At 43.3% G+C, this 8,191-nt stretch overlaps 1 long non-coding RNA gene across 1 annotated transcript; it reads right to left on the reverse strand.

Annotated features, from left to right (window-relative positions):
* Window positions 1-4,830: 4,830 nt before the first annotated feature.
* Window positions 4,831-5,553, reverse strand: LOC137475115 (uncharacterized). Its single transcript, XR_010999696.1, has 2 exons — window positions 5,269-5,553; window positions 4,831-5,045 (listed from the first exon to the last, which is right to left on the reverse strand). It is a non-coding gene; the product is annotated as an uncharacterized lncRNA (long non-coding RNA).
* Between the last annotated feature and the right edge of the window lie 2,638 nt (window positions 5,554-8,191).

Below are 8,191 nucleotides of genomic sequence, written 5' to 3' on the forward strand. Positions count from 1 at the left end.
ACGGAGAGCAGAGGAGCCAACATTTCCTAAGGGTGCCTGTCCCAGGAGCTGTTATTGACACACTGCCATCAGCGGCAGGACTTTGTCTTCTGCAGCCTCCAAACCCCATCAATACCTATTGATTTCAAGGGGAATTGCAAGTACATCAGTGCATCTGATAAAGCACCGGGCAGCTCTCAGCAGCACGAGCTGAGAGTGGAGATGCTAAGATATCAAATCTCCCAAATGTGGCTTTGGATCCAGGACCTGCCCAGGGTGCTGAGTGGTGCTGGGCACCCCAGCTGAGCCACTTCAAAGGGACCAAAGTGATTAGTTCAAAGAAGCCCAAAAGGTTGCTATCTGGCTTTGAAAATGTTGTCCCTGATGGAAATTTTTAGTCACCCAAGTTTGGACACGCTGCCTGGAGACTTCATACAACTCAGGGACATGGGTTAGAGGTGGGCTCGGCAGTGCTGGGTTGAAGGCTGGACTTGCTGATCTTAAAAGTATTTTCCAACAAAAATCATTCCATGATTCTCTGGTTCTGATCCACCACTCAGACCACTGAGAGGCCCACAGCCCCAATGCTGCTGCAGGCTCTGCTCTGAGTGGATTGCAGGAATAGACTTTCCCTATTGATCCCCAATAGTCTAAACCCACCCTTCTTCAGCAGCAGGGAACAGTTCAGGGAACAGTTTAGAGCTCCCATTTCTCTGAGGAAGGATCTCCTGGTGCCTGGGGGATGTTTGTCTTGGCATTCCTTGCTAGCTGTCATTTCCTTAGGGAACAATTTCCATACACCCACCCACCTGCACTGCCCCTGATATTTATCCCTTGCTCTGGGAAATGAGGATGGGATGGGGATGCTAGAGAACAGCCTGAATTCTGAGAAGAGACTCCTTCCAACAGAGAAGAGGAGCAGGATGAGGTGCAGGAAGAAGAATACTGGGGGAGACCTGAGCCAGAGGGCTGTGGGCACATGGCTGGAAGTGCTGAGCTGCAGTGCCTCACCTGGGAAAGCTCTAGGCTTACAAAAAAACACTTTAATTTTGTTTATTTGACATCCCAGTGTCATTTGATGCTACACTGCAGTGCAGAGTACCCCAAATCAGCTTTATCACTCACTGCAGTAACAGCATCCATCACAAACTGCCCTTTCCACATATTCATCCTCCAGTCCCTTTCCCTGTCTCTCCCTCCCTCAGTGTCATGTCACAGGAGTGAGGGGGTTGGAGGAGCAACAGGAATCAAAGCCACCTTATCATTTCAGTGTATCACTTGAAATTGGGTAAAGAGAAAGCTAAATCATTTCCCCACAACCTGAGGGCAGTGCTATCTTTCATCCTGACTTGTTCTGCTATTTACAAAAAAACTGCATAATTACCAGAGCAAATGCCACGTCACAGCCTGCACCTGCTATGGGCAAGATAGAGAACATTTTTCTGAAAGTAATAATTAAATAAACCCATCCATCAGTCAGCTACATCTAGTTTTGTGGCTTCTGTGTCCTTTAAAAGGAGCAAAACAATGCATTTGTGCAACGAGCCTTCTCTTCACATTTTAATGGCAATTATTGCATGTAAACTAGCTTTTGTAAGAACTAGGAAGCAGATGGATGTGGTCAGAAAAAAAACCCAGGCAAATACACCCACTGGAAAATCAAAAAGATAAAAATGCAAAGTCACTGCGTGTGTAGTTGTGTGTGTGCTGTGAAATGGTTCTTTTTAGCCTCAGCATCTGAATATTCCCAATGGAAATGTTATTATAAAAGACAACAGGTTGTTTCAGCAGAACTGATCAAAGGCTGTGATTGCCGCTCCAGGCATGGCTCCACAATGTGACACACAATCCTGAGCTAAGGAATTATCATTTCCCAGAAGCTCACTCTCCAGTGGAAGAGCCATCCAGGAAGAGATGGCGATGCTTGAAATCCTGGGAAGCAGTGAGAGGGTTATGAGGAGAACACTGACAGCATGGAAGCATCTTCTCATCAACCCTTCATTTCCCCTCTGAGCTGTGCCACTGATGCTGCTGCCAGGTGTGCCAAGCATGGCACCCCTCCCAGCCTGCTTTAAACGGGAATTCCAGGCTTTCTTTGGGGCTGCAGCAGTTTCCAGATGCAAAAATTCATCCTAGCCCAAGTCAAGGGGTGATTTGGGTGCTGGACCTTCACAATGACAAGACAGATGTTTAATGCTTGGGCTCAGGCACCTAAACATACCCACTCGTGTCCACGTGCTTCTTTCTCCATCTCCTCATGACGTATTTTCCCCTCTTCCAAGCTGACAGCTGTGGTGCGCATTCCCTTTACACAGCAGTTTAACCGAGAAGGGGGATGAGCACCTGGATGGGACGTTTGTCCTGTGTGACCACTGGAGAGAGCTGTCCCTCACTGCTTCTTCTCTGCCAAGGGACAATTTTAACAATATTAAGCCATTCCACATCAATTTTTGGGAAGTTGCATGCAAGGTAGGATTATGAGGATAAAAGGGGTGGAGGGCTCTGCTTTCCATTAAGGATTTGCTGACAAAGAATCTGTTGGCAATTAATAGATTAATAAATCTTTTTGTAAATGTCTCATGAATTCCTGCGGAGTCAAGCAAGGCGGTGATCCCAGTTCACAAGCCCACAGAGCACTCTGTGATATTTAAGGCTGTGATTTGCAACTCTTCTTTTTTTCACAACTTTCAGTGCTCAGAATTTTACTGCAGTGGCCCAGCCCCTGCCCAGTGTGTTTAAACCACTTGCCAATGTTGTTCTTCACTACCTCCAGAGACCTTGCAGAAGCAGGTCTTGGGCAACTTTGGAAATCTTTGCTTTGGACCAAGCAAAACAAGCAAACCCTGACTTCAAAATGCTGATTTTTATTGCCAATTAAGCCTTCAGAAAGTACTGAAGATTCAATTCTTGAAGCACACTGTAGCTAAGAAGCATGTCTGAAAAGACACCACAACTGAAATGGGAAGGCAACAGAAATGGCTCAAGAAAATTCCAACAGATGGCTCCTATGGGGAAACAGGATGAAAAACAGCTCCCAGGAAAAACCCTTCATAATCACCTCTTCAGACAGCAAGGAAATAACTTCTAGGAAGGATTTACTTCCCTTTTCAGTATCCCAGATATTCAGAAACTCTTCCTGAGATCAGCAGTTCCTACTTAAAGAGTAATTTATTGATGTCCCTAAGAGAGAACGCTTTAATTCACAAAATATTATTCATCAAAACGCTACAAAAATGGCAGTTTTATTCTGATCCTAATCTATAAAGCTTTTTGTCTATCTTTAAAGCTATGGTTATCTTGAAGTGCTTAGTCTCATATTCATTGCTTTTATAATTGGACAACATAGAACAATGGGAGATTTACTAGTTTATTAAGAACCAAAATGAATGTAATCCAATATCACCCTTTGTTGAAAGCCACCTACAAAAGAATTGCATGAGGATGTGAAATGAATAATCTTTCTTGGTTTTCTCCTCTTGAAATCACTATAGTGCCTTTCCAGAGCATAATAAATGGAAGGATGTTATGGAAAATTACTACAAGTCTTACCAGGTAAACAAGTTCAGGAGGTTTTGGGGAACTGGTGCAGCCCATTTCTAATAAAGATTTTCACAGAGGAATAATTTTTTATTTGAAATCATCCTAATTGTCCTGAATTAAAAAAGAAAGCCTTAGGATCAATAATCTGGTTCTTGTGCTACACACAACAATGCAGCCATTCAACCCAAACAATTTTTTGGCCTTTTTCTTACCCATAAAGATGGGCTTATGCATGGAGCAATGTTTCTAAGGTGGGGAAATAAAAATTGTTCCAGAAAAGGTAGGACAATAAATAGCATTCAATATATAATAATAAACTAGCACTAGGAAATAAACCTGAAAGAATTAGCTCACAAGATCTAAGTCCTCCTCTGCATTATTTGTCCTTTAAAGAGGAGCTGAAGGATCAGTGCTGAGCAGGAGTAAAATCTTCAAGGATGAGAGCAATGAAAAAATGGGAGCAGTGCCTCCCCATGATGTGTCACAGTTTGAACCAAGTAGTCAAACAAAGTGATTTTGATGCCTCCTTGCTATGGACAGAACTAATTTTTCCATGCTCTAAATTCTTTCTAGGTTGGATTGAAGCTGAAATACATTGAAAAAAAAAATCACAAATCCCATTTTGGATGAAAATTGGCTTTGACTGTGCAGTGAGCTCAGAAAGTGTCTGCTACCATCTTGGTCTCCTGAAGTCTGCTTCAAATCAGAAGACCAACTTCTTAGTTCAGTTCAGCTCAGTTCACCTCTATCATTGCTCAGCTATGCCATTATTACAATCATTTCTTCCCTGGCCCTCAAAGTGCTTTTGTAAAGAAAGAAAATGGCACTATGCCTAATTCACCTTCAGAGAAACTGAGGCACAGAGACAAAACTTTACTTTCCCCTTGCAGAGACCAGATCCGTGCAGAGCAGCAGGAATCTTTGCAGCCTGATGCCAGGAGGGGTCTGTGCCCTGCACCAAGAGGTCACCAGGGGCTCAGGCCCATCTTGGGGCTGGATTTCTGTCACACCCATGGTGTGTCACTTGTGTGGATACTCAGGTTTCTGAGGAGTCAGTCCTGAAACAGCACTTGACTCTACTGAGTCTCTCTGGACTCCTCAATAACTCCTTTTATTATGAGAAAGTTTCATCTTCAGTAATCTGCCTTTTCCTGATCATCATCCTGCCAGCTCAACCAACCCCAACCTTGCTCTGTAACTTCTGGGCTTTGTTGTAATGCAAGCAAAAAATGCATTGAGCTCCTTGGAGCAGACCTTCAGAAAGATGTCAAAACCTTCAGGAAGGGAACCAAAAAGCAGAGGTGCAGTAAGTTAATTTTTAAATTTTCCTTTATTTAATGTGGTGGTGGTGGTAGGCCTTATTTCTACCTCTTTTTTCCTGCACCACGAGCTTGTGGTCTTCCCATCTCCTGGGTGAACAAACAGGGTGCTGGGATCCCTGAGAAAGATGGGAGAATTCTCTTCTGCTTGACAGGATCCAGCTCCCCACCTCCAGGAGGGCTCTGGGCTGATGCATCTCCAGGGAGCTGGGAAAAATAGATGGGAAAAATCTCAGCATGCAGACTGCCATGGCTCAGCTCCTCCCTCCCCGTCACCAGCACTGGAAATAAGCACAGCTGCCACCGGGCCAGGGCATTTGAGCCCTTCCCATGTGGAAAGCCAGAGGAAAAAGGCTGGACCGATGCCAAAGGCTCCACTGACCCCAGTGGTCACTGACAAACTGTTCCCATGGGGTCTCCATGGATTTACACCCTGCAGAGGATCCACCCAAAAACACCTCAGAGGGTGATGATCACTTCAAGCTCTCTCACACAGATCACACCTGAGATCCTTTCTCAAGTTAAACTTTACCCATTGGCTTCAAGAATAAATAAATGTTATTGTTGATTCCTCTGCTTTCCTGCAGCTCATGGCAGGGCAGGATGCCAATTGCCTCTTTGCTCAGGACTTGTGTGCTCCTCTGATTTTCCCCACAGATGCTTCCTTATAAAGAGAAAAAAAAAAAAAAACAAACAAAAAAAAAAAAAAAAAAAAACCAAAAAAAACCCCCAGTAATGAATAAATTGGGGAAAAAAAAAAGCTTGTAGACCCAAAAGAAAGAATGCACCTATTATAAAATAAAATCTCTTTTAGTAGCTATTAGAATGCATTAAAAATATTCACAGGACTCTTCCCTCCAGTTATGTTGCAAAAGCCATGCAAATAATAATTGTGGCTAAGTGCAGTACAGTGACAGTCAATATTGTACTTCCCAAGCTAGCACTCATTATTCTTTATGGAAATCATGCATTTTGTGAAAGATCAAAAGATTTACATATCATATGGAGTGCTTCAGGGAGTGACTTGCTGTGCACTTTAAATGCACAATGTTCCACAGCCAGTTAAATACAGATTTCATTTCTCTCTTCTGTGTGATATTAAATTTGAAAAAGGAAGGAGACAGAGACGGAATCGACTTGGGTACCTTTGTTCACATCATGAAATACAATTTTAATTTGGTTCCGATACAGAAGTTTAATATTTTTATGGGATGTTATTGAATAATCTGCTAGGCTCAGCATTGGCCTTTTCTCAGGAAAGAGATGAAAGGATTTTTTTTTTTTTTTTCCCAGAGCACTGCAAGAAAAATCATCTGCTCTTCCATGCCCTGGAGAAGGAGACAGACTTCGACTGCTTGGCCTCCCTCCACCACCAGCTCCCCTGCAACCTTCCCCTGGTGGTCTGGTCTGCACTGGAAGGGGCTGCCCAGGCTGGAGTCACAATCCCTGGAGGGGTTCAAGGACGTCAAGTCACCCAAGGCCATGGTTTATTTGGCAAGGTGGTGATCAGCCAAAAGCTGGACTTGATGATCTTGGAGGTCTTTTCCAACCAAAATGTTTCTGTGACTCTTCCCTGGGTGTTTCCCCTCTGAAGGTGAGATGGGACTGATAGACAGAGCTGCATTCCTGGGAGTCCACCAAGGCTGGGACCAATCCTAAAATATTGTTCAGAATGGTCTGCAGAGCTAAGCATCATTTTTGGATGGCATCTAAGAGGACAACAGTCTGGGTCGTTCTGGGTCTAAGCAGCCAACAACACCCAACAAGAGATCTACACTGGTGAGGGTGAGGGAAATTCTCCCTCTGCCTCCTCTGAAGGAAGAAAATAAATGTTTCTGCACAAGCAATTAGTCCTTTATTTCTGAGCAAGAAGGAAAGTGTTGCATGAATAGGAAATCTACCCCGTTTGTTTGCTTCTGGTGCATCCTGCTTTATTTTCTGAATGGAGCAAATGGGAAACCTCTTTAATGAAGCATAAAACTATGCTGTGATTAAGGTTTATTCTGTCTAAATATTGACTCAGATAACATTTTCTCAGGATGAACAGACCATAACCCATGGCTCTGGCAACAAAGTCAGGAAGATTAACAAGAAAGATGCATTTTCTGGTTGTCTGAAGAGAAGTTTGACAGGGCCAAGACAACAGGCAAAGTCTTCTATGATTATTTGAGATCCAGCCACAGGGGTTTCAAGAGGCTGTAGCTTTCTACTTCCACTGGATATTTGAAAGTTCAGGGGAAAATATCTCTGTCTTTCCCTAAATGGTTAGCACAGAGACAAGAACAGAGTGGCAGGAATTTCTGGAAACTTCTAGAAGTGAGAACTTCTCCCATTATCTTGGAGGAAAGATTACCCAAGGAGTCTTGCAAGCCCTGTTGAAGTACAGCCACTGGCTCTTGGACCTTCACCTGCAGGTAAAATCAGAATAAGTCAAGCATACAGATTGGCATCCTGGCCTAAACAATCCAGGAGAAGAACAGGTGGATTGGGGTCTGGAAAGCAAAATCTGCAATTAGAGCAGAGGGTGCCTGGAAAATTAGGTCAAAAGGGAAAGATAAATTGTCCTGGGCATGGCCAGTCTTGTGCCAATTTGAATGGTGTGATTTTTCTCTTTCTATCAAAAAGCACAGATTTGTGTTTCTGTAATAAATTAGTTTTATTCTCAAGAAAGGTCCTGTTCCACGGGAGGGAGTGTGAAGGGTTTTTTGGTTTAGACATTGTTACATGTATTACAGTCAGTTCAGAGAACCAAGCAAAAACAGGATCCCATTTTGTAGGGTAAAAAAATCAAACCAAACCAAACCGAATAAAACAAAACAAACAAAACAAACCCCCCCCCCCAAAAAAAAAAAAACACCACAAAAACCCAACCAAGCAAACAAACAAAAAAACCCACAGGAGTGAATCTCTGCCCCAGAAGGGTAGGCACACAAGAGGGTTAGGATTCTCCAATTCTGCTTGTTGGGATTTCAGACCTTTCCATCTCTGTCTGCAACTGGCAAAGCAATGATACCTCCCAGAGAAATACCACCTCCAGGGCTAATCAACTTCCATGTCTTGGAAATATTCATAAATAAACAGAAGAAGATGAATTGTTTCCCACAAATACTTAACAGATAAACCTTCCTGGGAAGGAAAAAAGCTCCCTGAGAAAGGTATTATCTCCTTGGTCCAGGGGAGCTTTTGATCATCCTTAGGATTTGGGAATTAAAAGAAATCATGACAATAGATGATGGTGTCAAAGAGAAGAACAAGTAAACTGTTGCAGCTGTACAGGCACAGCAGTGTTCTGTAATTCCAGAGTCTGGGATATCACCTGGGCAAGGTGAGGAGTTAGGACAGTTAACAGGAAT

Source organism: Anomalospiza imberbis, chromosome 6 (genome assembly GCF_031753505.1).
Source record: "Anomalospiza imberbis isolate Cuckoo-Finch-1a 21T00152 chromosome 6, ASM3175350v1, whole genome shotgun sequence".
In the NCBI taxonomy this organism is placed as follows: domain Eukaryota; kingdom Metazoa; phylum Chordata; class Aves; order Passeriformes; family Viduidae; genus Anomalospiza; species Anomalospiza imberbis.